Genomic DNA, 6877 nt, shown 5'->3' with positions numbered 1-6877 from the left:
AACTGGTTCTGTACATGTATGTTTACCTTGTGTTTTTACAGCTTCTGTCAATTAAGACACATGCAATATATGATTCTAAGGCCGCTACAAACACATTTAGATATAGTTTATTCTCAATGGACACAGAGTGAGACTACTTGAGGAGTTAGGTAATTGCTGTGAACTGGTAATACATGTAGCAGCCATAAACAGCAGAAGGGACCAAATGTAGGTAACACAAATATTGCTTTGATTAGTGTGCTTTTGTTTACCAGTTCATTTGAAAACATTAAATCTGAATTGAAATCAGTCATATTCTGTGTTTGGTGGAGCTGTAACCATATTACCATTCACATGTGTAGTGACAGTACTATTTGCTGGTGAAACATTTATGCCTGTGGCATACAGTATATAGTAAGCTCTTCATTTTTGACCATCTCACACCACTGATGTATATATGAAAGTAAACAGTATATCTAATGCATTTAAGCGCTGTTATGTTAGCTGTTCTTTATTGCGTATTATCATTTTAAATGTTTATACTATCTCTACAAGGCTACACAAACAATCCCATTCAAATCTGATCAACCCTTTACATTCTGAAGTGGATCACAGTCATTTAACCTGGCATTTGCTTCCTCGACAAAACAAAAATCATGCATTTTTTTTCAAAACAAGTATTCAATTAAGGATTTAGTCACATCAAAACCTTACACTTTCTAAGTGCAATGCATTTGTAGTAAATTGACACAGATGTCATCACTTTCAACGAATATTCAATTACATCCCTGTTGACATTAAGGAAGCAAATCTAGATGAAATAAACTGGTATTCAACAGTGCACATTATTTCCATAAAGTCAAGTAAAGCTCAGGAATATTGTCATCGCATGGCTAAAACCGTATTCTCTGCATAACAATAAAGACATATGTTGTGCAAAAAGAATTACACAGCCTTGATGCCTTCTTGACATAGAATATGTTTCACATCAAGGCTGCGTTTACACAGGCAGCCCAATTCTGATCTTTTGCCACTAATTTGCCTTTTGACCAATCAGATCTTTTTCACATAATTGGGAAAAAGATCTGAATTTGGCTGTCTGTGTAAATAGCCTAAAAATCACATTGGCATTTTGTTAAAATGATGAAGTATAGTGAGAAGAAATGGGAATCGATGAGCGAGAAGAGGTGAGATGTGTGCTGTGTGTATACAATAGAGGGAAACACTGTTCACTACTACAGATCTGGGGGATATTCATTAGTGCACACCGTAGCAAAATGTTTTGCAACGGAAAACAAAAACAAACCTTTCTCATTGGACAAAATCAGGTAGGTCCCTCCATGTTTCGGCCCTTTTGCTTCTACTACGTTCCTTGTAAATACACCCCTGAAAATATATATATATATTTTTTCTTCTAACTATTAGCATCTGAGTGTTTTCTTTGCCAAAGAGTATGTAGCCCAGTGGGAATAGTGAGGTCACCCTGACAGTAAACAAATTACTTCCAAACAAATGAATACTGTGAATCACAATAAATAAACTAGCATCCTAATGATGTGTTTTTATCAACTACAGTGCTGGCCTATGATTTCTATATAATTTCTACAATAGGATCAGAATAATACTTCGGATTGTACGCTGCTCCTGTATGCTTCCAAGTAAACAAATAAACAACAATAATAATATGTTCAAGTACCTTAACATTTTATTCTAAAAGTCATTAGCTAATAGCACTATTCAGACTCAAATATGATTGAGTATTTGTTATAGTTGTTTAAGGACTATTTATTTCAGATGGCTAGAAAAAACGTACATTTATGAATATAACTACTGTTCCCTGAAGGAGGGAATGAGGTATAACATACAAATAAAATTACATTTTATTTGTCACATGCGCTGAATACAACAGTTTTAGTGAGGTCACCTTACCGTGATGCTTACTTACAAGTCCTTAACCAACAATGCAGTTTTAAGAAAATAGAGTTAAGAAAATATTTACTAAATAAACTAAAGTAAAAAATTAAAAACATACTATGGCGAGTCAACGACCAATCACACCTGAAGCAAACTAAAAACACCCAACGGGCCAATGAATACAGAGTCCACTCTCGGGAGCCCCGCCTTCCTGGCTATAACACCGGGGCTTGCATTAATTTCCTCAAATCAGTACCACTACAGCGAGCCCAATCACCCTGACAGCACAGGGCCAAAATATGTTATACCTCGTTCCTTCCTTTAGGGAACATTAGTTATATTCATAGCTGTACATTCCCCTTCAGTCGGTCACTCGGCATAACATACTATGGGGACATACAATCATACCGAAAGCCGGCTCAGTGGGTACCAAACTAGGACGCCCACGGCAGCCCAAGCACCAAGGTTCCACAGTCTCCAGAAAGGGGTTATAGAAGCCATATTTTTCCCTAACACTTATCCGAGAGGCATGACCTGTCAGAGCCTCATGAGGCCTGAACTGTCAGAGCCCCATATAGATAACCAGAACCTGCAGCAACTTGGTTATGCGCACTGACACGCTGCCACTGCATAGACCCCACGGTTCCAAGAACAATACTTATTTACCTTACGAGCCTGAAATGTCATAACTTGTACAAGGCACTGCAAGTCCAAAACAACAGAACATCTGTCGTGACTTGGTAAAGCGCACACGCGCACTGCATAGCATTGACCAGAGCCCAAGGCTCAAATCTACAGGGAATTGTGGTAACCCTAAAAAATAGATGTTTTATTGTCACGTACTGTACACCGGATAGATGCAGTGAAATGTGTTGTTTTACAGGGTTGGGTATTCGACCCAACTACCTTTTGGTTACTGGCTCAATGCTCGAACCACTAATTCTACCTGCCGCTGACAACTGCATTTGGCAGCCCAAGGCTCAAATCCACAGGAAAACTGTGGTAACCCGGACAAAACGCTGCCTAACATCGACCACGGCGGCCCAAGTCCGTAGACCCTACCGGTTCCAAAAAGGCTCTCACAGAGACCCAAGGAGTCTGGAATGCCAGAACTCACACAAGGAGCCGCAAGTCCAAACCAACAGGGCATCTGCTGTGACTTGAACATTAGCATTTGTGTGCCGCCTCATCAACGGACCACGGCAGTCCAAGGCTCAAACCCACAAGAAAACTGTAGCAACCCAGGTAAATTCACAATCTGCGCTATGTCTAACTCCCGGACCCAGCCATAAGAACACTATGAATCACACTGGGAGCAGTTATGTCCAAGAGATAAAACCTCACAAAGGCCTGTGGGGAACCCCAACTCGCTGCAGCGCAGATGTCAAGAATCATAATTCCCCTGAACAATGCCCAAGACACAGCCACACCCATAACGGAGGGAGGATGCACACCGCTAGGTAACCCTTATCTTTTGCTGTACATGCCAATTAGATAGCCTCCACAATCCAATGAGAAAGATGAAAGCAACCTACCCCAAGCTGGATTAGCGAAACAGACAAAAAACTGGTCACAAACATGGATATCCTTGATCCTATCCATATACTGTATGTGCGTAAAGCACGCACCAGACACAGGCCATGCAACTTCCTTTGTTCGCTGGAAGCAAACGGAGGAGTTGAGACAGGGAACAGCTGAAAAGCTGTAGGAATTAGGGTTAACCGTTAGGAGCAAAAGATGCATTAGGACGTAACACCACATTGCAGGCGCAATGTCCAAACAGGAAGGCTGTACTGATAGCGTGTGGAGATCGTCCCGACGCACTTTGCCGCCAAGGCCTTAGGCAGGACAGTCTTGTAGGAAAGGACCTTCAGGTCCACAGACTCCAATGGTTCAAAAAGAGGCTCACACAATGTGTCCAGGACCAAATCCAGGTCCCAGGTCGGTGCCATAGACTTAGACACTGGTCTGAGCCGACGCACGCTTTTCAGGAACCGCACCATCAGAGGATGAAACCCCGGGGTAGAGCCATCAATCCCTACATGACACGCTAAGATGGCTGCCACAAACTTATAGTGTAGAAAAGAAATGCCCTGCTCATAAAGCTCTTGCAAGAACACCAACATGTCCACCAAAGCTCTGTAAAGGAGAAAATCCTTTAATCTTACACCAACTCTCAAACGCACACAACTTAGACTTTGGAGGAAGCTCGTGCCCGACTGTAAAGTCATAATCAAGTTCGAGGGTATAAACCCCTAGCCGCCAATTTCAGCCTTTCAGGGGCCAAACCCACATATTTCATATCTACAGTTGTGTACTCTCCACAGGTCCCCGCCTAACAGGTGGATGATGGGAACCAGGGTTGTCTGGCCCCCAGAATCAACAACAGACACTCCTGACAGACCCTTTCAAGGTGGCCTGAATGAGGTCCACCGGAGGAAAAGCATAAAGCCAAACCTGAGGCCACTGATGTGCCAAAGTATTCATTCCCCAGATCCTTTATTGAGAAGAACAAGCAACAATGAGTGGTTTTCTCACAATGTGTAAAGATCTACGTCGGCCTTGCCGAACAGATCCCATATCTGGGCAACCACCGAGTGGTGAAGTTTCCACTCCATTGAGAGAGGACCCACCCTGGAAAGTAGATCCACACCCACGTTGAGAGATCTGGAAGGCATGTCACCCTGAGCAACAGGAAATGCCCATTACTCCCTATGAGCAGATAATGAGCCAGGTTCAAGAGAGAGAGAGTGTTGTCAGAACTTACCAACACATGCTGGCCCTCCAATATCGGAAGAAAGTGCCTCAGTGCCAGCAAAACAGCCAGTAGCTCCAGTTAATTGATATGCAGCGCCCTTAGCGCTATCAACCAAATCCCACTTTCCGAGTAGCCCACACACAGCGCTTGTCATCCCAGTGAGGATGCGTCTGTCGTGATCACCCTGCAGGACACTACCCAGCCAATGGCAACAACAGTCGCAGGGTTCTCTAGGGAGTTAACACCCTCAGGCATGATGGGGATATCTTCAGCAACTGATGGCAATGGCGAGATGCATCCAGACGAGTAGCTACGTGAACCAATCGCGGTGAAGCCTCGACTCTAGTAGCCGCAGAAGCGTGAGTATTTTGAACTTGTACACCTTAAGGTGCTTGTCCAAACCACACAAGTCCAGGATTTGATGCAGCGTTCCATTGCTCTTAGGAACTTGGGAATACCGGCTATACCAACCGCTCTGTACTTCTAACATGAGAACCAACCGAATAGACCACTTCCAAAAAAGTGAGGAAATATCCTCTCTCAAAACAGGCGCTAGGACACACCCATGGTGACGCCTCACCAGCCCACCACTGGGCGGAGCACATGGCCAACCTCCCATACATTGTCATCTGCAGGGGCGGAGCACCACCTTGAGGACTCGGATAATGTGGTTATTTTGTCATGTCCTCTCACAGCCACCACTCCTGACAACCTTGTGTCTAACTGAAGAGCCTGATTTATGCTCACATATGGGTGATACCATACTTTTGATACCCTTGGATACCATAGACCCTTGGGTAGAAGTATTGCACTCATTACTGCAAGTTGCTCTGGATAAGAGCGTCCACCAAAGTACCAAAATGCAAATGCACAACGTCACCATTGACAAACAAAAGAAAGTGCCCTTGTTTGTCATTTTCAGTGGTGCATGACATCGAGGCCCTGCATATGAAAAAGATCGGGGTCCAGATATCATAACCGAGTCTTCTAGTCATAGAGTTGGACGGGCGTTCACATGCTTTTTCCCAGCAGGAAAGCACTTCTACTTCCTGCTTTTGCTTCTTCTAGGAACGGGACTGCATGGACTCCATTGCTGAGCCAAACACTCCTTCGGCGAAATTGGCTTTCCCAAAACTCCTTCTCCTGGCTCCGATAGGTTATTTATGACCAACTAGCATGCAAGCCGTGCTCTATTTGGGAGCAAAGGACAAGGATTAGCCTCTCTGTTTGCCTCACAGGCCAGGTGGCTAACTAGCGTCCCATACTAGCATGAAAGCGAAACATGCCCCCTCTAAAACAGTTCCACATTTCATGCAACTTGGCTGAATGCGAGTTATTTCAAGTCAAAAAACGTAAAGAGAGTCAAGTGACACTTTATCGCAGTCATCACAGGTGGTAAAACTTTCCCCAAACTGGGCTACCTCCATTACGAAGGAGAGCCATACCGCCGGCCACTGCTCTGCAGCTCAATGTGACAGCCGTGGTAGAAACATGAAGCTGCCTGAGCTAGCTCATCCACCTCCTTCTCTGAAAACCCCCCAGAACCAGTCAGAGACACCACATCCTTTCCAGAATGCGGTTGCCCTTCAGGGAAGAAGAGAACTCAGCCAACTAGCCCATAGCTTGGCTGGGTTGCCCATCGGGGAATTGAACCCCAGGCCCCTGCATGACGGAGGGTAACAATTCCAACCACAAAACAGCCCCTCTCTCTCAGGCCGCCATAATTTTTAAAAAAATTAAGAAAGAGACTTCTTCAGTAACCCCAATCTAAGAAGTCAACATACAATAGAGTCTAAATTCAGTCTAAATTCAGCCGGTGACACCGGTCACACGAACTAGTCCATGCCAAGGAAGCCTGGGTGTATGTTTCCACCCCAGGCAAACAGGACAGCACTTGTGAGTATCTTTTAATTTCATTGTGAAATCATATGCCCTAGGCCATGGTCGGAGGTTCAAATCCAGCAGGTTAGCCTTTTTGGCCATCTTACTTAAGCAAGGAAGCACTTGCTACACAAGCACAGCATGGGTAGTCGGCTTTTTGCAAACACAAAACCTATTCAAGCAACGAAGAATTAGCTACACAAGCAGAGCAGAAAGTAATTAGCTTTTAGCTAACACAAAAACCGATACCAAGACCCAAAACTCGCAAAATCTTGGGGGACGAGTACAGAGCCGAAACCAGTCATCTTTGTGTGCTTGTAAATCGAGTGCCAAGTTCTCCTTCAG

The sequence above is a fragment of the Oncorhynchus gorbuscha genome, linkage group LG13, assembly GCF_021184085.1.
Source record: "Oncorhynchus gorbuscha isolate QuinsamMale2020 ecotype Even-year linkage group LG13, OgorEven_v1.0, whole genome shotgun sequence".
In the NCBI taxonomy this organism is placed as follows: Eukaryota; Metazoa; Chordata; class Actinopteri; order Salmoniformes; family Salmonidae; genus Oncorhynchus; species Oncorhynchus gorbuscha.
Note: the sequence above shows the minus strand (reverse complement) of the source record.